Here is a 23080-nt window from a genome sequence, read left to right as displayed (position 1 = left end):
AATTATTTTAGTGGTGTTCGCCCTATCTATGCTGGTCTCTTAAAGAACAGGAGAACTAAAGAAATTAACATTTCAATCTTCCTTGAATCACTACTTAATCATTGTAAAACCATGGGGTAATAAACCAGTCTGTGGAGAAAACTGTTATCAAGCACACACACAATCACACATACACACACAGAAAGGGAAAAGTAATGAAACTGCAAAATTCAAGCAGGACAGCACCCCCCCCCTCAAATAAGGTTGGATGGCTTCATAGTTGTGTATGAAAAGGCACTGATGTTCAATATTTCTCCCATCTATGAAGTTATTTTAACTGTATACAGAGCAATGAAATTCAGCCACCTTAAAATTAATGGCAAATTCCTACTTGTTGCAAGTACCATTGGAACCAATAATGTTATTTTGCAGATTTATACTGCTGATACTACTGATCAAAACATGAAATTTCCTTGTTGGCTACACTGAATAGGTATGAACAGCATATTTTTAGACCATCATCTATGCTGGTAGCAATTAGGCTTAAAAAATGACAAAGATCTCATTCACAGAAAATTTCCAGACATTTCTCTTTTCAAATTATAAACTTGGGTATCACTTAGTGAATTATTCATTCTGCACTTTCTGTGTAACACAGAAAGTAGGCATGAAACTGGGGATTCTATTTATCTAAAGCCATCTTAGTTCAGAAGGTTAATTTTCATTTCAACAAATGAGAGATTCATTCTCTATTTCTGTGCCCCACTGCATCTGAATCCCTGAATGATCCCTATAGAAAAAGTGTAAAGGAGCAAAACTGTAAGGCTATTTCAAGTCTATTTCAAGTACTGTAGGAGTCTGACAGTATTTCATTTTTCAGCATGTGCTAAAACACTGTGGGATGACTTTTAGCTTCTGCAGCTTCATGCAGATAAATATGGCTAGATAGGATCTGGATGTTTCCTGCAGTCAGAGAGATGTAAGCACAGCACCAGCAGGTTCCCTTCTGCAGTGAGCTCCTAATAGAGAACAGCCATGCAGGAGCCCTCCATAACCAGTCACAGCAGCTGGAATCCAAGCACAAAGAAACAGAGAGCACATCCAAGCTCGTTTGCCCTGTTCACAAAGAAAGGCTATGCAGGAGCTGAATTATACTTTACTACAGCAGCCTAGTTCACTTGAGGCTGATACCTCAAACACTGGTGGATCACTAAGTTATAATGACTAACTGAAGAGGTCTCATTTTTAAAAGAAATGGTTCAAAGCCAGAAGAAATAATGAGAAAGGGGAAAAAAAATGCTGTTATGTGACCCAGTTCAAGCTTAACTCTGTATATGCTATATCTGCACAGTGAACTTTTTTGGTCCCATTTTATTTCCTGTTCTCCTGTTCTGTTGGAGGCAGTGCTGTCAACCATTTCCAGCTGAGACCTTTTCAATTCTGATACTCCAAGGGCTCTTTTATATCTCCTCAGCTCAGCAGAAGGAAGCACAGGCAACAGAAGATAAAATGTTTTTCTTCCCCTTTTATGACTGTTGCCATTCAGTCAGCTGAGGTGGCACTGATGGCACAATAAAACCACCACCATGAAACTTAACTGGTCCCACAGTAGTGTGCAAATTTTAAGAACATCAGGCTGGCCATTTGCAACAGTGGAGTTCTGTCTGGACCTGGATTCTGGCTATGAAAGTGGCCATCAGCAGATGTTCAGGGAGAGGGCATCAGAAGACTGCTCCAGTGGGAGGCAAGACACTGTTTAGAAATGTAGAGTTAGAGGTTGTGTCTGGACTGTGGTGTCTGAAAAGCATCAATTCACCCCCAGGGCTCATTTATTCCTTTGGTTTTCATGAGACTCTTCAAAGCCCTAGTGACAGGCAGGTAAAAAAATATTATCTGCCTTTAACAGGCAGAAGAAAATGTGTTATATAATGTGTGCCAGATGTTGTGAAAACTAAGCAATTAAAAGTCCTAGCAGTGGTCCATGTGCCACTTGTGTATCTCATTTTACCTTAAAGATCTTACAGTCTAGCCAGATGGCATAAAATACTCCAACAGAACAGAAAATTGTCTAGCCTGACTCTTGGAAAAGTTTTTTGTTTTGGTTTGGTTTTTTTGTTTTGTTGGTTTTTTTGTTTTTGTTTTTGTTTTTTTTTTTTTTTTTTTTTGTAATACAGCAGTACTGACAGCTTTTTTCTCCTATTTTAATGCATTAGGCCTTCTGGTTCCCAATACAACCCTATTAGATCAAAATGCTTCCCTGTTCTTCTCTTACTTTCTCTGTACATTTCCTTTCCACCATAAAACAGACAATTTTTTAAGCCATGAGCAGAAGATGAACTGTTTTACACACTAGAAAGCACGGCCATCTTCACTACACTCCCAATTACTTCATCAGTAAAATGAATTTATTATTTTCTTATTGTCCAGTCATAAGTTCTGAGGTATAAAAGAGCCAAATACTAGAATTTTGGCTAGGCTGGAAATCAGGCTTCAGTGTATTTATCTTTCTAAATTTGAACAGCAAATTTTACTTTCAGTTATTTCAAAGGCAGACTTCTGGGATCTAAATGCCAAGGAGATTTAGGTAGGGTAGGGTATTTTGTGCTCAAATGAGGAAAGTAATGCAAACATGTATAGGTTATATCCAACCAGCAGCATTTTTCATGCTTATGATTTTTTTCTTACTTTATGCACAAAGAATATTTTCAAGTTGAGTATGTTAAAAAAAAAAAAACCCACAAAGTTTTACTTTTCTTTGAATGATTGTAAAATTTCTGGCTTTTCCTTTCCAGTGAGCAAACATAACATACTTCTAATTTAAGAATATGAAAGAACTTGCCAGCTCAGTTTTTCCAAGCAGATGATCTTTTTGAAAGGACAAAACTTTCAGTTAAAGCTCTAGAAATTAAACTTCTGGAAATGTACTAGCATGTGATAAAACAGACTAACACACCATTTTACTCCCCACATGACTTGTGTCATCAGCTCTCCCATAAAAGTGCTCACTTTACAGCCAGTATAGTATAACTTCTAATGTTTATAAGATAAAGTATAACTTCTAGTGTTTATAATTGTGCACTACAGGTCTATCACTTTGTGGAAAGACAATTTATCCTTGATATTTATCCTTGATATAAGAGCACAGAGCACCAAACTGTAGCAGTACTCATGAAAAATGTCAAGGGGTATGAGGGTTGCCTGAAGTTGCTTGTATTCAGCTTTCCATGTGAGAATATCAACCATAATTAAACTTCATTGCAAGAATAATTACAACTTACATACAAATTGAGGAAAAAAAAATAACTATCTGAAGGTGTATTTCCAGCTAAGCAATAAAATAATGACTGGCATCTTCATTACACCTATGATTATTGTATAGATTTCAGAATTTCAAAAATTTCAAACTCAAGCAAAACTAAATTCAGTTAAACAAGGACACAAGACTCCCACTTTGAAAAGGGATAAAAGATATTTGTCACATGCTCTTCACAACACTCTCAACAGCCTCCCTCAGCAGAAGCCTCTCATCCATGGCAAAAAAAAAAAATAACTGTAGATAACATTTAAACTGATTAACAAGCTTGTGCCTTCTGTTTTGCTCAAAAGAAGTTTCCATTCTGCAGAGGATGACTTAAAAATTATACATCAGTTCCTTCATCTTGTGAGCAGTCGTGGCCATTCTGTCACCTGATTAGAATCACATTTGAGAGCCTTGGATAAAAGGCATAACATCTTATTATCAGCAAATGTCTCCTGCTTGAACTCCACCTATTTTTAGCCACTTGTGCTATTAATCAGCAGCATGGATCCCCACCAGGGTAACGAGCCCAAGCTCCTGACACTGGCCAAAGAAGAAATGGAACAGAAAGCACAGCATGAGCAAAGTGAAGGTGACAGCCATAACACAGGAAACAAAACAGACCAAGAGAGAACCCTGCTCTACGGAATAAGCGGGACTCAAACCCTTCACATTTACCTTCCCTGTAATAACTGTGCACAAGAGACCAGAAACAAAGCAGTAAAGTTTGTACAAAAATAAAAATTAGCCAATCCAAAAAGAGTAGTCTGGAGGAGTGCTAAATCAAAGCAGGAGTATTATTCACTGCTTTGGGAGAACGGATAAGCACCCAGGAATTTGAAACCAAGAATCAAATTGCCAGTCTGTAAGAAGCCTAAGTACTACAGCAGATTTTTATGATTTTTAAGAAACTCTTAAAAGTTACTTTGCTTTTATTTCTTAGTGAGTGAAAAAAATATTCATAACTCATTTTACTATCAGGTAAAAAACTTCATTGAAGATCTTGTCTGCATTTTGCAGCTCTGCTACCTCCAGACTTTCCTGCACGCTGGATGCATTTCATGGCACACCTCACCTGTGCAAACTGAGATAAACACACAACAGGAAAATGGAAGATTTTAACCTGACCTCTTATTTCTAGTAATTCTTTTCCTCATTAATACACAACCAAAATGCAAGCAATTTTGTACTGGTATTGCTTGCACCTTATAATTTTCCTCATGAACTTCTAAAATAAAAATTAAAAGAGATTTTCATTGCCTTGTACGGTTTGCTCCTAACCAGTACTCACAGTCAATATATTGCTTGAATGAAACAAAGCCACATGCTAAGAATAGCAGAAACAGAACACTGAGGATGATAAATAATACACATAGTATGAGTACAAGTCAGGAAGAGCCCTCCCATAGGCTTCTGTCTTGAACTGAATTTACACTATACATTTCCCAGTCATCCTGACATGAAAGGAGATTTCTGAAAGAAAAAAATTGCAGTGTAAACTTTTTTGTAAACAACATGTTTAAAGCTCATCTTGATTAAAATAATCCATATAATTTTCTAGTGTGCAAGAAATTAGGTACCATAGATTCAACTACTTTTTCATGCCAAAGAAAAAATTACTATATAAATAAATAAAGAGATAAGTTCTCTGCTCTGCCAGAGAAAGAAATGCCTAATGAATCCAAGGCTATTTAAAATTTACACCCTAAGTAAAACTTCACCAGCCACCCTAGCAAGTTCTTAAATTACCAGGTGGCAATGCTCTGGCTGCACACATCTTTCATCTAGAAAAAAAAGTATGTAGGGGCATGTTTGCCATGTGTCATTTAACACCACCATCATAATTTGTTAGGAATGTCTTTATGGGCTCTTTGTGTACTGGAATTCTGAAAAATTACCCCAACTTCTGCATTCTTTTAGCATGTACCTGTGCTGTTCCCAAATCCCAAGCTGGGCAGTAATATCTGCATTTGATTAGAACAGTTTTTATCCATAAGAAGGAGGGTCAGCATCTGAGAGAGATAACAGGATATCCAAGACTGAGATGCCTCCCGGGTCCATGGCTACTGTATCACTGAGCACCAACCTGGGAAAGCCAGAGAGGTAAATTGCGCTGAATTTTCAGGTAACTGCAATAGCTTCAGTTCTCCTCCTGTTCTCACAGCCTGGCTGAAGTCAGCACTGGATCGAAGACCAGATGGCTAATCCCAAAGCCAGAAAAGATTAAGTAAATGTTGTGAAAAACATGGTATAATTTCCATTAATGTGTAGAAATTCCAATACAGAGAAGGACACACTAACAGTGAGCTCCTTCCTAGCATGTCTCAGAGAATATAGATATATATATATTAATTATACATTAGCATTTCTGTAAATTTAATTTCCAGGTATTTATAAAATCAAACTTCTAAAAGCTAGAGTGGTAGATGTGACCATATAATCGTAAATAAAGTCTTACTCACTGAAGAGATGTCAAGCGAGAGAGAGAGCTGTGGGAAAATGGGCTTAAAGTACATAATTAAAAACTATCCCAGTGTATGAGTCGAAGGGAGCAATTTAAAAAGAGGTGTTTTCCGTCCTTAAGTGCCAAAGGCTGCCTCGAAAGATTTGGTCCATATCACAAAGGAGGCTAATGTTGTCCTGTGCCCCACTTGAGGAGTCTTTTAAAGCAGTGATTCAGGGGTGATCCTTCCCCCTCCTCAGCACTGGTGAGACCACACCAGGACTGCTGCACATGGTCAGAGCCCAGGGAAAGGCCACAGGGATGATTAAGGGACTGGAGAATGTCTCCTGTGAGGAAAACTGAGACAGCTGAGACTGGTACACCTGGAGAAGGCTTGGGGGAGATCTTATGCATGAATATCTGAAGGGAGAGTGCAAAGATGGAGCCAGGCTCTTCTCAACGGTGCCCAGTGATGGACCAGAGGTAAAGGGGACAAACTGAAACACAGGAGGCTCCCCCTGAACATCAGGAGACACTTCCACCATAAGGACAGCAGCACCAGCACAGCTGGACAAGAGAGACTGGGGCATCTCCTCTGTCAGAGGTACTCAAAAGCCAACTGGACACAATCCTGGGCTTGAGGAGGCCCTGCCTGAGCCTCTGGGTTGGACTTGAGGACCTCCAGAGCTCCCTGCCAACCTCAACCATACTGTGAAGAAAAGGCTAAGTCAGCAGTTAAGATGAACTCAAAGAACATCACTTTACTTCTGAGTGCCCACACAGAGTGTGGGTGTTTAACAAATGTGGCACAACAAATCCTCTTTATATTCACACTTTTAATAATTCAGGTTATCTTGTTTATGTAGGCACATGCAGAAAAACCCCTAAGCAGCAATATTTTCATATCTGGGGGATGTGTTTTCTTTATTTTTTTTTTTTTAAGGAAAAGAAATCAAATTATCTGCAACTGCTGCAGATCCTGTGCATCAGCAGCTGAAGAGGCCCTTACCACTTAATCTATAGGACTTTACCCTTTGCTAAGAGCAGTAGAAGACTGAGAGCCTGGCACTGCTTCAAGCTAACCTTGAGCTGGGAATTAATTTTTAAGAGTCCCTTCTTTCCTCTCATTGTTCTTTAATAAATTTCAAGCTTTACTTCTTCAAGGATTGTTACTGCAAAGCTGGTGTGCAGTTACACTAGGGTGGTTCATTGTGTTATTCCATATTGGAGATAACAGTGCAAAGAACACTTCCTGAACAAAACATCTGTGTAAAAGTTTAATTAGATTTCTAACTCCATCAGAATAATTATTCTACAAATTGGGGGAGCAGAGCAGTTCTGTACTTTCGTTTTAAAAATAACAAATAGTGCATGACTGCATGCATTCCTTAAAAACAGTTTCTACCTGAAGCTGTAAGTTACAAGAATTTAACTAAAGCAAAATGAAAGCCATGTGCCAGCTGGTGCAAGGCATCATCATCAAAGACATTAAACAGGTAAATGTTGCAACAAGAATAAAACAAAATCACAATAAATGCTCCTTATTTGCTAATCTATTTTGTTTAGAATGGGTATATATGTCAGTAAAATACCATTATTTATAAATAACTTTCCCATTGAAAGCAATTCTTCAGCCTTTCTTTATATCAATTAATATAAATTTTCCTAACTTTCAGTAATGAGAAGGCAGATGTACATAACTAAAAGCCTGTCTCTATTTCAATTTTAAGACTGTTCAAGGAGAAGGGACATCACACTTAGGGGGATTCCAAGTTGTCAGCAGTGCCTTTTTTCACAGCTAGGTCCTTGCCAAGCCATTTAAAGACAAGCTTGCTATTTTGCACATCACTAACACCCACCCATCCTTCACATTTCCCTCCACTGCTGCCCTTTTGTATTATACATCAAAGCACAGACCTCTTAAGTAGCATGATGGAAAAAAAAAAGAGAGACACTAATGTTACTTACATTCCATCACACCGTTACTCCTTGCTTTTACTTGTCATTCCCTTTGAATCCCCTATTGATGTGACACATTGGGACGTGGATGTATTACAGATGCAGCATGATTCATCAGGAGTACATGGCTCCACTTGCAGCATAAAAATGTTTTTAGGAGGTTCACTGACTCCGTGTTTCTCACTAGGAGGTCATTTTAACAATTGTTTTCTTGGCTTTCCCAGGCCACTTTCCCTGCATCCCTGCTCTGCAGTCAAGGACTGTGTTCTTAAAGAGCTGTGGGCAGTGGGCTGAAGTAAGGCATCCAGGATTGTCCCCTTCATTCTGCCTTCAAATACCCTGGGCTGGAATGGACACACAAGAATCACAGAAGTCCAGTTCCTGGCCCCATGAATCACACTGTGTGCCTGAGAGCATTGTCCAAATAACTGAAACCAACCTTCTGGGTGGGAGAAACCAGAGCAACCTAACCAGGATAACACAGCAAAGAGAGATAAAAGAACAGAGGGCAAAATAAAATAATCCTAATCGTTTGAGACAATAATAATACATAATTAAAGATTTTAAAAACACACTGTTGGCAGAAAATATTCAGAGCTGGCGGAAATTGTGACTAGATCTGATGATCTCCTGAACTCCTGACACCTGACAAGTTAATAGAGTCATTTGTGCCCCTTTACCAGCTCCAGGTACTTTCATTTTCTAAGAAAAAAATACCTGTCCTGGATCAAATCTTTCTATGACACAAGAATATAATATCTCCTTCATGATGAGTAGCCTTGAGGAGCTTATACTGTGGCTCTGTCTCAGGAAAAAAGAGGATATAATTATCTGTAGAGATAGGGAGAAGGAAAAAAAACCACTGGAAAATAACAACTTCATGAGCATTTAGTACTGGCATGGTCACAGGCCTGAGTGTTCATTCCTGCCTCTTTCTCCTCTGGCTTGCTTTAGGTGGGTTTAGTTCTCCCAGCCTGCAGAGGACAGGGCAGCACGCGGACAGCACAGGAGCAGAACTGCTCAGGAGAAGGCAGATCCATCAGGCAGCTTTTTCAGCAGCAGGGGAGCTTTGTGCTACCTTAAAGTGTGCATGAAACTGCACTGTTAATACTTGTTTTGCCAGAACTGAAGAGTGCTATTTTGTTCTGTAGGTTTATTTCCTATAAAACCTTGGAATTCCACAGTATGAATACTCAGATGTACTATTCCAAGTACCTGACTGCAGGTTGTGGCCAAACTAAAACTGAAGCCAGCTGTATTCCTTGCAAATTACCATCTCCACTGAAAGCCCTGTGCCTTCCTGCTGCTTTGCAATTCCACTACTCTCTGTAGTTTTGTCAAGTTTGCTACTGCATATAAAGAACATAGGCTTTCATGTTAAAGGAAACGTATATACTCAGTAATGTTCTATGAACTTTGCTGTTTCAAATAACTGAGGACAAATCTGGCTTCCAGTTTCCTTAAAAAAATTGTCAAACACTCCCTGCAAACCCCTCAAACAGTAACTTGTCAAAAGTTTCACAATTTAAAACTTTTTGAGAGACAAAAATCTTTTAAGCTACACTACACCGGCAAAAAATCACAGTTATCCAAGGAGGCTTTGGGACAAAGCAGAAGATAGAGAAGTGTCCTTGGCACTACAAGGACATGCAGTGCCAAAACAAGGAGGAATGATTTCAAACTGAATGGGCAGGTTTAGATTAGATATTACAAAGGAATTCTTCACTGTGAGGGTGGTGAGACACAGGATCAGGTTGCCCAGAGGAGCTGTGGATGCCCCATCCCTGGAAGTGTTCAAAGCCAGGCTGGATGAGGCTTTGAGCAAGCTGGACAAGTTAAAGATGTTTCTCCCCATAGCAGGGGGTGGGAACTACATGATCCTTAAGGTCCCCTCCAATACAAACCATTCCACGACTCTAGCACAATAACCAGTGCAGCCAACTCATCAAACTTAATAGCTAGCAATGAAATGCAACATAACATAAAATAACACAATATTAGTTTCCAACAATAAGTTTCCACTGCTCAAAATTATGGAAGAAATCTGTAAAACGTGATTTAGATTACATTACAAAATTGATGCCGACTTAGGAAGCATCTCATAATATTTCCAATTTTTGCAATACTGAGTCTATAATATGCAATCCTATTTAAATATTTTAAGATTTTACCTCATTTTATTTCTGTTTTTATTAGAATGAAATTTCTAAATTCCTAACATATCAGAGCATGTCTCTATCGCATTTCTGTTTGAAATTTATGATTAAAAAATATTATTAAAATTTATCATTAAAAAAGTAGGTTATAATGTAAAGAATGTATTTGAATGGCATTCTAAAATGTAAAAACTAGAAGTTGTATGAGCAATGGGAAAAGTAACTGGACACTGAATAACTACAGCAACATAAAAAGAATTCAATATTAGAGGGACAAGCATTGAATGAAATGGAATGATAGAATTAATTACAGCCTAGGCCTCAGTTTTTACTAAAATGCTAAATCAAATTTTAAAATCATCCCACAGTTTCTGTCAAAATTAAACACTACTCCAATTTTAGAAACCTAAGTAAACAAGTGAGAGTGGCAGTATTAGCATATTTATAAACCTCAAAAATTCCAGGGTGCAGACAGATGAAATTACTTTTTGTCCCCTCTGATTCACCTCAGTACGAGTCTGGAGCAGTTTGCTTTAAAAGCTGTTCAGTAACCAAATGTGACAATCCCAAACTGCAAGATGAATGATAGCTGCTTCCTGCAGGAGGTCAGTGGTTTAACTCGTCCCTGTATTTCCATTAAATTCAACAACTAAATGCCACACATCCCAGGGACAGATCTAAAGGGAAGAGAAACATGTCACCTGATTTGAGATACAGCCAAACAAAAGACAGAGATGGCTTCAAGCTGTGATTCTGAGAGATACTAAACAGCACTGTGTCATAATACCTTTAGTAAGTGATGGTACAAGACACAGAAAGTATGTTCAGAGAATGAAGAATACATTTTTCTCCTGGGATGCTTGTAAATATTTAAAGTTGGGGAAAAGACAGAGTAATTTATTGGTGATTGTCAGAGGAACAGAGGAAGAAATTTTCTCACCAGTAAATCACTGCTCTTCCTGCCAAGAAGTAATCAGTTATTCCACACTACTACATCTCTGCTGCTCTTACTTGTCACTGTGATGTATCTCCACTTTGAAAAAAAGTTTCTAAATACAAAATTTATAATACTTTGTAATTAGTGCAGTTTATTCCTTAAGCTCTCATGCAGAGTTACTATTGTAGCTTAGTGGAAAAAAATATAATTGGCCAAATTTGATCCCAACATACTTTATGCAGAATGCAGATCAAAGCTGTCACTGGCCCTATGATGATGAAAGGGAACAGTGCAAACCACAAAACTGAATCCTTTGGGATGGAGCAGGTAAGGAGGACTGAGAGCATCTGGCACCCTAAGCTTCATCCAGAGCTCGAAATGAGAGGTGAGAAATCCCAGATGACCTCACTTCAGAAGCAAGTGGTATATGTCATCTTACTTAAAACTTCTGTTTTCAAAGCTGGCAGCTCTGCTCCAGGCTATATGCAAAAATGAAAGCAAAAAAAAATTAAAAGAAAAAAAAAAAAAGACCAAAAAAAACCCCAAAAACAAAACAAACCATGAATTAAACCTAACATATCATCATGAAAAGAGAAGTAAAATATCCTGGCAAAGCAATCAAAAAGAAAGAACTTACATTTTTGTTCTAAAACTCTTCTAGATTTTTTTACATTTTTAAGTAGAAAAATAAAGTTAAAATCGAGGTTCACTTAATATTAATGAAAATTTATTATTCATGTGAATAAATCTAATCATAAGCATGGCAAAACAAAAGAATTATCATATTCAAAGGAAAATTTCCCTTCAAGATGACAGAATTTCTTTACAGTTAAAACCCCAGCTTTTTCAAGTTCAAACTTTTGCCAGGGCTATATTCCAACTCACTTCCATTCAAAAGCCTCACAGATTATATGAGCCTTTTTTACCTCCACCATTTTGTTTGTACCACAGTTTTCCAACCTACATCAATTAATATAATTTTACTCAAATAGTATATACCTACTGTTTCTTACTTTTTGCAGTTATCAGGAAATTTGGAGATTTAGCACTACACTAGTTCAGGGCAGAGCATCATCTCATTAATTTAGAATTTAATTTTTCTAAGTATGTCCCATTCATCGCTCTTTAGTTACCATTAATATCTATGTGTAATCTCATGAAAAACTGATCTTTTGTTATTACTATAATGCAGCAATTAAAAAAATCATAGACTAACGTGCTCAATTCGTATAAATGGTCTTAAAAATTCTTCCTAGTGTTGAAATGAGTTTAAATTTTCCACTTGTCTTGATGCCTATGAAATTGGATTTGGGTAAAACTGCCCTCCAAGCTCAGGCAGTTAATCAATGTCCTCTGCCCCACAGCACTATTTATTTTAGAGCTGATTTACTTAAACATTATAAACAAGCTAATAAAGAAGCTGCATTGCAGGAGTTTTCATGGGAATCACATCTGTTTCCTATTGATTTAGAAAACTTTCATTACCCTTGATTTTCTTCACCTCAGAAAAGGTAGAATTACAAAATATTTCTCATTATCAGTAAAGTCCAAAAGGTAAAATTACCGCTATTGTGAAAAACTGCTTTTATTAACATGTTTCTTACGAAGTTTATTTTTAGTTCAAACTAAGATTAGAATAACAAAATTTAGGATGTAAATGGTATTTGCCAACACAGAGGTTAGATGAACAGAAATTCACCTCTCCTTTTAGAATTATTACTAGGGAACAAAATCTTAGACTTATGCCACTAGGTTCTGAAAAAACATATTGTGGACAAATAGGTAAATCCAGAAAAAAAAAAAAACAGTGAAAGATTCAGCTTGTTTTCCAGCTGGAGGAGGGAGTGTATAAAACAGAAGGATTAAAAATTCCTACATAGCATGGAAAACATAAACATGAAGAGCAAAGTTCACCATTGTGTCAACACACAAGAACAGTTTTTTAAAGAAGCACTCATAACATTCTAGAAATCAATACGCAAGACTGTGATATAATTTTTGATTTAGCACCTTCTGAGCTGAAAATTTCTGAAGGCTGGAAAAGTAAACTAAAGAAATGTGAATATGTGCTTGGCCTATTCTTTTTTTCTCTTTTAGGTAAATGCTCTTTTAGGCCACCAATGCTACAGGTAAATGCAAAATGCAAGAGAGAATGTATGGGTTGTGTGGGTCCTGCTCTTATCAGGTTCACTGGTAAGCACTGATGTTCCACAGCTAAAAATAGGACCAAAGTTAAACTGAAGAAAATATAAGCCAAAAATAGCTATAGGAGTTCCATGGGATATTCAATTCCAAGTCCTATTTCTACAGAGCACATGGATCTAGATGATCAGCTGCCTATAGATCTTGTAGTGAAGGGATTTGTATTGTAATTAGAAGAAATATTCAATAGGGTAACCAAGGTATGCTAGAGATCATTCTAAACCCTTTGCTTAAAATCCAAGTGTTGCAGAAGTTTCTTGTGATGAATTTGACAAAAAAAAATGCATAATCTCAAAAAGAATGGAGCAGCTGTGATGGGTGACCAGCAGACACAGTAGTCACAGAAATCCACAGCTATCCAGCTCACTCTAAGTGAACTCCTCACATCTGATCAGCTGAAAAGGCCTCTGGCCTTGACAGACCATATTGACTATAATGGGACTATAATGACTATAAGGTAATTAATTAATTATAGGCACCTACATGGACTCATCTAAACATGGGTGTAACAATCTGAAGCTGAAAACAGCCACACTTAATTCAAATGTGCCTTGACTATTCACATTTAAGTAATGCATATTATGATGCTTTTATGACTTTATTATCTTCCAGCCAGACTTGAATTGCTGACCCCATTTAGCTTTCCAGATAATAGCTGTTTGACAATTTGCCAAAACCAAAATCATGTGTACAGATTGTTCTTTGCTGAATTGATTGATTCAGGACTTATTTTCAAGATCATGTCTGCCCCATTTGCAGATGTTCTGTTCTCCTTAATAAGGACAGGAAAACTGACAAGACTTGTTAGAAAATTCATATCACTTCTCTTCTGTTATTCCAGTCTGCAGCTTGTCTGAAAACTTGCTGCTTCTATTTTTTTTTTTTTTTTTTTTTTTTTTTTTTTTTTTGTCAGAACCAATAAATCCTACACTTCATCCAATTTTTATTTTCAGATAGGATTTTCAAAGAGACCTAAGGGATTCTCAGGTCTTATTAGAAGTCCTTGAGAACTGGGCTTTTAGCTTTTTGAAACTTCTTATCTTGCTCCTCCTGTAAGCTTTCCCATTCTGCAGCCCTGACTCAACACAGGCAGAAGGTATTCACTGACACAAAGCAAGGTTTAAAGGATGGGTTTTACGTCAAGGAGCTACTTACCTGACCACAACCAAAGCTGGTGCCTGTACCATTGCAATCTTGCTATCAAGTCTTATGATTCCTCAATACATAACTTCAAATATCAAGATAACTCTGGGATGCTGCTACCTGTCCTTTCAGGCTGCTCCTAAAAATAAATGAAATGGGCCAGCAACAATTCTCTGACCCTGGTATTTATCAGCACAGCATGGCTCACATGCATTTGGATGATTTTTCTCACTCTATCTCCTTTTTCTCCAAAATAAAAGAGCTGCATCCTGCCTCCCTGGATCCTTGGCCCATAACAGATCCCCAGACTTTGCCTGGGCATTGTCTGCAAATGTGCTTATTTAACACTCCAAACTGCACCATGGACATGACCATGCTGGCAGTTCAGGAGTTTGGATGATCTTATATCTGTGCTCAGGCCCAAAGAAGTTTATCCAGGATTAGTTTATTAACAAAGACATAACCTCATTCTCCTAGAGGATGATCCAGTTTAGGTGACAGTTAGATTATTTTTTTGCCTGGAACTGTAAGGAGAAGTAGACTTCTTGATGGGTGTATTCCACTGAAGTTTGTTTTTTTTTTTTTTTTTTTAATAAAGCAATTGTATTCTTCCCTGGGGAAGTAGCTTTCTCTGTCCTTTCTTAGCCTGAAGACGTAATGACATTATCTGAAAATGGATAAATCACTCAGAAATTACTTATTCGTCTCTTCAGTGTGATGGGCTCTCTCTGCCAAGGGTTGGCAGTGTGAGTTCCACAAAACAGCTTTAATAAACCACTTAACAAAAACATTTTGAGAGATGTCTGTTTCATTCACCATCACAGTATAAGTGTCAAAGTTAAAAGGTGAAGGCTTGCAGTCTCAACATGGAAGTTTAACAACAACTGAGACAGATGCCAAATCCAGATGAGAGAGAGTTGAGAGTGCTGCATCATTTCAGGTCCCAATTGCTGATGTGGATTTCCATTCTTAAGAACCCCATTTCTATCAGGTGCTTAACTTCCTGTTCCTTGTTTGGAAAACTCTGCTGCCTAAACCAAAATTGCTTAGCCAAACACTTAATTTATATGCATGTCTGGAACAGGTGGTCCTAACAGTGACCAAATTCTTTGGATCTGGACCTCAACATTTTTGCTGTCTTTTCTTGCCTAATCCAGATATTACTTTCCACTTTTCCTGTGCTATTGTCATTCTCAACCTCTTCTTATTTCTCTGGTTTTAGTTCTCTCATTTTGAAACCATCAATCATTCTTTAAACAATATGCTGTGTTAATCCACATCCTTCCTCTCCCCTCTTCTGCAACTTTTCTGGGAGAAGGTGTTCCTTGTCTCAGGTCTCTTATCTGTCTCTCCTGCCATACATTTAAAAAAAATAATTCGGTTGCCTTATTATATTCTAATTTTATCCTTCACTTAATCTTCTTCTAGATGTCCAAATCATATATTTTATATCTGAGTTCTTCCTTATGCAAACCATCATTTTACTGTGATGTCCTCAGGGCTCTGAGTTCTCTGCCCTCCTAGAAGCAGCTCAAGGCCAGTTCACTGCTTTCAGCTGTTATGAAAAAAAAAGCTGGAAATGGGGACTCCCCACTCCATCTCTTGGGAGCTGCTGTTAAGCTGAGACTGTGTCCCCTGGTCTGAACTGCACTGCAGCTCCTCTGCCACCACATCAGTGCCTTGGCATGTCCCCTATTGATCCAGACCCTGATCCAGACCTTCAGATTTAATGTCTCAGTCTGATCTCAGGCTTTCTCATCATCATGGGCTTGCTGTGGCCCAGAGTCTCAGCTAGACCCGGGTGGGGTCATCAGTCTGTCCTGCTTGCCTTGCTCGGGTGTGGTGGGACTGGCTCCCTGTCCATGAGGCTCCTGCCTGTGCCAGCCGTGCTCCATCCTCAGCTGCCCAGGGGGCAGATTGCCTCTGCTGTTCCTGGCAGATTCTTCTGCGCCATGCTTCACTCAGACTTTTACTTCTGCTGAAATAGCACTTGGCTTCTACTGTGTGAGAGATAAATACATAAAAAAGCTCTTGCTTCTTTCATTAGTCTTGATTTAAATACTTTATTTAGATAGTGTGCATTGATGACAGAAGGATTGGTTTTTCTCTTTAAGTAATCCTTCGGGAAATATGGAGATTATTCCCTTTTTAATAGGCATCTCCCCTGACTCTAGCAATTTCCTTTTTAGCACTTTCTAGTGCTTTCCTTCTTTCACATGCCTTTCCTAAAGTGGCTTTCCTCCTCAAAGTTACAGCTTCTATTCTTAAATCAAATACATGGCTTTCCAGTCTTTCTATACTATCTTTGTTACTACTTCCTTGCTTACTGGTATTGACTCCCTGGAGAGAAATAGTTGAACACCAACATAAACTTGAAAAGCCTAGTTTTCTTCAGTTGTCACCTGTATTTGCAACTACTTAAAAGTTACTTTGTATGCACCTACACCTTATAATTCGAATGTGAAGATGTACTGTAAGACCTGGTCTTGCTAGGAACTCTTCAGTTATTTAATATTGTTATACATACTTTTCTATTGCTTGGTTTTTACATTTTTTTCATATTTTTACCCTTTTGATTCTATTTTAACAACTTCTATTCCCTTTAATATCCATACAAAAAACTATATTTTCACCAACTTACTTTGTTGCAAAAGCTATTTCGGTGTCACACCCTCCTATTGCTCTTATCTAATTTTTAATTTAAAAAATGAAACATCAGATTACAGACTCATAGAATCACAGAATGGTTTGGGTTGGATGGGACCTTAAAGATCATCTAGTTGCAATCTCCCTGCCATGGGCAGGGAAACCTTGAACTAGACCAGGTTGCTCAAAGCCCCATCCAATCTGACTTTGAAAACTTCCAGGGATGGAGTATCCACAGCTTCTCTGGGAAACTTGTGCCAGTGCCTCTCCACCCTCACAGTAAGTAATTTCTTCCTAGTATCTAATCTAAACCTGACCCCCTCCATCTTAAGACCATTCCCCCTTGCCCTATCACTCCATACCCTTGAAAAAGTCCCTGTCCAGCTCTGTAGTAGCCCCTTTAGGTACTGGAAGGTGCTATAAAGTGACACCAGAGCCTTCTCCAGTCTGAACAGCCTGTCTCCACAGCAGAGGTGCTCCAGCCCCCTGAGCATCTTTTTTGGCTCCTCTGGACTCATTCCAGCAGGTCTTTATGTTGGGGGCCCCAGAGGTGGGTGCAATATTCCAGGTGGGGTCTCACCAGAGCAGAGCAGAGCAGAGGGGCAGAATCCCCTCCTTCACCTGCTGCCCATGGTGCTTTGGGTGCAGCCCTGGATGTGGTTGGGAATCGGGTACCAGCATCTTGCTGTTTACTCCACCTGAAAGCATCAATGGTTCTCTAAAGGCTCTCCTGTTCTTTCATGTCCAGGAACACATTATTCTCCTTCATAAGTTTATTATGGAGAATGCAGGATACTTATGCAAAACATGAGACTAAATTAGAAAGTACATGTGATTTTAGGTTTTTTAAAACAAGTTCTTTGTTTCGCAACACAAAGGTTGCACAAAAAAAGACTGTGTTAATTGGGCCCTTGGAAGACATCTTTATTAAGAACATTTACTGTCAATGATTCAATCTTTTTATGAAAGAATTGATACTGTCATAATCTGCATTTGTGTAAAACCCTTTGCTCTGAGTCATTCAGTTGATGGCTACTTTCCAAAATGCTGAAATTACTCACCACAAATCTACTGCAGTGACAAGAAATGTAAGTTTAGAATAATGGATTTAAGAAGCCTATATTCCATTTTGGCTCATAATCTGTATTACCATAAAAGAGACATTAAATATATATGTGCAGTACAGCAAGCTCCCAAAACTCATCAATAGGGTGACAAATTACATGAGAAATTTAAGGTTTTGAGTTTCAGAAGTCAGTTGGGACCCAGTTTAGAAAACATTAGTCTTATGGTCACAGAAAGAAATCTGTGATCATAAGAAAATCTTTAACACCAGAATGGTTATTACATTCCAAGGAGATGTAATTTGAAAGCCTTCATCTACTTTTCAGAGCAATGAATAAACCTGGTGAAAAATTTGAGGTTTTCTTCATGAGCAAAAGTAACAGATGCAGTACCTTCTTTCCACTTTCTACCCTTCTTCTGCCTCCTTATTCTGATATTCCAACCTTCTACCACGTTCTGCATATTAAATACAGGCCAAAGAAAGGCAAAGGAGGATAGTCCTTAATAAAACCCAACAGGTTTCCTCACCTTCCTGTGCTCCAAACAGGGATTATATATTGTTTTCTGAGTACAAGGAGGGGAGAAGGAACTGGGAGAAATTTTGACAGTCCAGCAACAAAACTTTGAGGGTCTCATGAGCAGAGCAGCCCTGGGGGAGTGGAACAGGGTTACTGTTAATATTCTTATTGCTTTTGGTGTTCAGAATGCAGTTGGGCATCAGTAGGCAGGACTCTTGAGTTTACTTAATTCTGTCAATAATTCACAGCAAAACACAGAGAAATGTTCATCATGAGAATTAGTGGCCTCACCACAATGATGAATCAGCCTCTCAAATGTTTTAATATGTACTGACACAGGGGTGGTGGGGGCTGGGGGGAAGCACAGAGAGTGGAAAAACAAAAGAATAAGTATTTTTTTTTCTCAAGAGTGAAGAAAGCTATAAAAGCTAGTGGCAAAATATTAATATTTTTAATAAGCCTTAAATAAGTAGCCACCCACCTGCAAATCATTTGGTGAGAATCATGAAGAGAGCCATGGCTCTGGCTGCAACTTCACAGTGTTTTGTTTTATTAACATAATGGTAAATGCATATTCCTGGCAACATAAGTGGTGAAATGTATTCTGAATCAGAACAGTACTGCCAATCTGACCAGTATAATTAGTATTATGGCCTATTTTTACTGTATTTGGGCAGTAAGAAAAGTAGAAACTTATTATAATGCTAGACTCTCCATTCTAGAAAGAGATTGAAATTTCCTAGCTGTCCTGGGAAGAGTAGGCTCTTCTGCCTATATTGGGGGTTTTTTGACACTTTGGTGAAGTTTTCATGGAAACAGTCCATTTCAATCCACATATGCCAATAACAATGAAACATCTGGAATGACATTGTTCTTAGTCAAAGATTATGAGAAAATCAGGAAAAAAACATAAGAAGATTTTAAAACAGGGGTTTGGCATTTTTTTTATTTTAAAAAGCAATTTCTATCATTTCAAGTCATTAATAGTCTCTCACTATACACTGAAGAACCTGTCTACACTGCAGAAATAAGACAAATATAGACTCATTACTCTTTTCTGGCCTTTGGAGGACTTATGCATTTGAGAAGTTTTTTAATATAGGCTTACAAGCACTGTCATAAATTATTCAGAGTTTGATTTTATATTGGATTTGTTCCACAATGCAGTGATCAATCTGGGCTACTTTCAGAAATGAGAATGGAACTTTCTGTGAAATACAGAAGTTAATAAATCCTGTTTTATTGTCTATAGTGTGTCACTGTGGGTTAGACAATGGGTCAGACATTTGGTTTATTAGTGCAGATTCTGTGTTTTGCCACATAATCAAGAACTAGTTTCTCAGTTCACTTCTAGTTTTTCACTTAATGAGATAGAGAAGAGACCTTTCATGAGTGTTGGCTTTTCTAGAACTCCACTGGCTTGCAGGTTTTGCACAAGATTTCATCTTTAGCAGATAATTACCATTAACACTTTCTGCAGTATTGCTCTCCTGTTCTCACTGTAGTCATAGAAAGGCACTTCATTTGACACCTACTTCACTTCCACAGCTATTTTAATATCAAAAACGGTGCTAATTTTCACTGGATTAGAAATAGTCTATTTTGCTCAGGAGATAGCTTGCCTACAGAGCAGTATGGTCAAAGAAAATAAATTACTATGCCTTCCAGCTAAAGATAGATGGCCTCTCATGAATCTGAAGGAAATGTGTCAGTAATACATTACTGCTAAAATAAGCAACACATAGGCAAAAATACTCCTTATCAACTTTGATGAGATGTGACAAAATACATCAACATTTCTCTTCTTAAATACTTGTAGATTTTCCTATATGTTTTCTTATATTGTCATAATCTTAATCTTTTTTAGTAGATTATTATCAATCTTTCTAATTTCCCTCTATCCTCTCACTCCTCCTCTTACTGTTGGCAATCTGGGCTTGCCCTCTCTCATGATTTCCTTATCGATCCTTTCAAAACTTGCTTTACTTAACGTTGATTATAGCATTCTCAAAAATACATTCAGAAGTCTATAGAATAGAATAGAATAGAATAGAATATTTCTGTTAGTAGGGACCAACAAAAATCATCTAATCCAACCAAATGCCACACAGAAAGTTGCCAGTTAACCTTCTAAAATCTCAAAATATGAGATTAAATCACAGTCAATATCCACATTAACAACTGCAAGTAAAAACTTCTTCTTCCCTTCACTGTAAATTAAATTTTAAATGGCAATAGAGCAACATAAGAGAACTATATTCTCTTCAGATTCAGGAAGAAATACAGCCCATCTGAATGAGGAAGCTGCACATCTGGATGGGTATGACATGGAAGTGGCTGGATTTAGCAGCAGGTATAGATTCCTTCATCCCTTCAAGTAACTTGTACCTGATAGTGGTGACAAAATCCTGAACAGAAAAACAGATGTAATATCATCAAAACAATAGAATGAAAGCATGAAGAAAACAAGTAAAGATGTTAAAAATAATAAAGCTGGATAAAACCGAATGAAACTCTAAACCAGTCCAGTTTTACTCGGGAGATGTGGATCATTTCACCTATGTTGAACCATGTAGAAGTTAGATGAGCAGTATATGATCTCCCTGTGGTACACAAGCACTTCAGAGAAATATTCATCGAGGCAAGCAGCAACAAAATTGTGTTTATGAGCTGCCTTCCATCCAGCATTCACACAAAATCATTTTGTACAAATCATCTCCATGACTTGTGCAACTTTACAGCATATAAACCTATGAATCTTATCTTTTCCTCAAGGTTTACAAGCATCCCAGGATGCCTGGAAAAGGTATGAGATTCCCAAGATTTTCATAAGAGTTTTGCAGTTGTTTGGTTTTTGTTTTTTGAAGTGGAAAATTACTGACAAAACCTCCAGCCACTCATGCTTGATTATGGATAGAACATTTACCTGCATTATCCTCAAATCCTATTTACCTTGAACTATAAGAAAAATGCTGACAAAGCTGGGATATGTCTGTGGTATATTTCTCTTTTAGGTATATTTGTAATTGATTTTTATACAGCCATGCAAACGTATTTCAAAGCTTCCACCTGATTTTGAAGTGTAAAGATACAGATGTGGGCCAATCCTCTGCTGTTTATTCCAAAAGGAATCAGACCCCCTCAGAAAAAAAGAACCTCTCACAAGAAGACTGCTGTACTTCTATCAGATGCTCTGGCCTTTTGCTCAAGTCCTGGTATGTAAGATAAGCTTTTCATTAATGCTCCAATTTTCCAGAAAGCTTCCTTATACTCCTGAGCCAACAGGACTCTGGTCTTCTGCCTTGGATATCATCCAAAGTATTAACAATGATTGCTGAAATTTGCTTAATGCCTCAGTAAATAAACGAGTTTTATGTTCTACCTCCCATGGCTCTCGGCCATTGCCTGTGTTCCCAGACACTGCTGCAGCAATGGGCCAGCAGTAGGATTTAGCTGCCACCTTGGAAGAAATGGATCTGTGAATCTCTCTTCAGAAAAACAGTTCATCGGGCTGTCCTCACTTGCATGGCAGTCTTAATACTGGTTTTACTCTGGGGTTTCACTGTGAACTCTCTATTTCCATAGCAAAACAGATTACATTAATTCTAATAAATGATTTTATTATCTTCTGTTCTCTTACTAAGCCATATATTAACTCCATGAGTTAATATAAATTAACTCATGAACAGCATTTTTTCATATTAGCAGTAGTGGGTAAGAAAGACAAACTGTTTAGGATTCCAAAGGAGAACCACAGGATGATTTATTCACACTGATTAAATTAAACCCTGAATCTTGAGTATCTTTTATAATTAACTATGTGATTTATCCACACTGGTCTATTGGGTTGGTTTTACTGCATTCATTTTTTTCACTTTTATACACTTTAGGTCTAACACAATATGTACATTTCAACAGATCAGACAAGCCTAATGGCTCTTTTTAGTTTAGCTTTTCTTTTTCACTTTAAATTGTGTGGTTTTCCTCAGTTGCTATGTGATGTTTGAAAATCAATTCATTAAAATGCACACTTTTCTCATGCAACTGCTGCTTCATAATCGAGTGGACACGTTTGAAGGGCTTTTTCAGCTGAACAGTGCTGTGCTTCCCCAGCAAAGAAGCCAGAAATGGTTTCCAGCTTGGAATCACAGACACGTCACGTCTGTCAATGTTGATCTTTTCAACTCACTGCTAATAAAGCCTGAAACAAAAAAAATATGTAAAGATAAGAGATGGAAAATCCTACATCTGTGGAAAAATAAATCTTTTCTATCTGCCCAGCCAGATCTGCATCTTCATTACTACTGCATCACTGAGAACAGACATTAAATCATAAACTGGCTCTAGTAAGATGCTCAGCACTTTCTGTCCAATGATAAATGCAATTTCCCAGTAATTTTAGAAAGGGTGGGAATTGTGAGAGTACTAAGATCTAGCTGGATGAGGAGAAATAGAGAAGGCTGAAGCAGAGACAGTAGTCTTGCTATTTTTAATATAATCACTAAAGACATATTTTTCATTAAAATCCCCAATAAGGAGGGACATTTAACTCTCTTACATTCCTTAGAGAACCAGTCCAATCTTACTGTTCTCCTAATCCATTTTACAGGTAATAAAGGAAGACTGACAAATCCCCTATTACAGAGATTATAAACAGTCAGTCTGCTACATATTTGCTGTGGAATAGCAACAAAGACAGCTCCTGAGATCATTCAACATCTGCCAACTAGTTAA

General features: G+C 37.8%; 1 protein-coding gene and 1 long non-coding RNA gene across 2 annotated transcripts in view; both read right to left on the bottom strand.

Moving 5' to 3' along the window:
• Window positions 1–23080, bottom strand: part of PTPRN2 (protein tyrosine phosphatase receptor type N2) — a 633132-nt gene that overhangs the window by 581969 nt on the left and 28083 nt on the right. The window lies entirely within an intron of this gene.
• The window catches only part of LOC137463299 (uncharacterized), a 29010-nt gene continuing 15539 nt past the window's right edge, over window positions 9610–23080 (bottom strand). The window contains exon 2 of the long non-coding RNA XR_010993875.1: window positions 9610–11251. This is a non-coding gene — a long non-coding RNA (uncharacterized lncRNA). The remainder of the gene's footprint in view (window positions 11252–23080) is intronic.

The sequence above is a fragment of the Anomalospiza imberbis genome, chromosome 1 (genome assembly GCF_031753505.1).
Source record: "Anomalospiza imberbis isolate Cuckoo-Finch-1a 21T00152 chromosome 1, ASM3175350v1, whole genome shotgun sequence".
In the NCBI taxonomy this organism is placed as follows: Eukaryota; Metazoa; Chordata; class Aves; order Passeriformes; family Viduidae; genus Anomalospiza; species Anomalospiza imberbis.
Note: the sequence above shows the minus strand (reverse complement) of the source record. Positions and strands in the feature narration are given on the sequence as shown.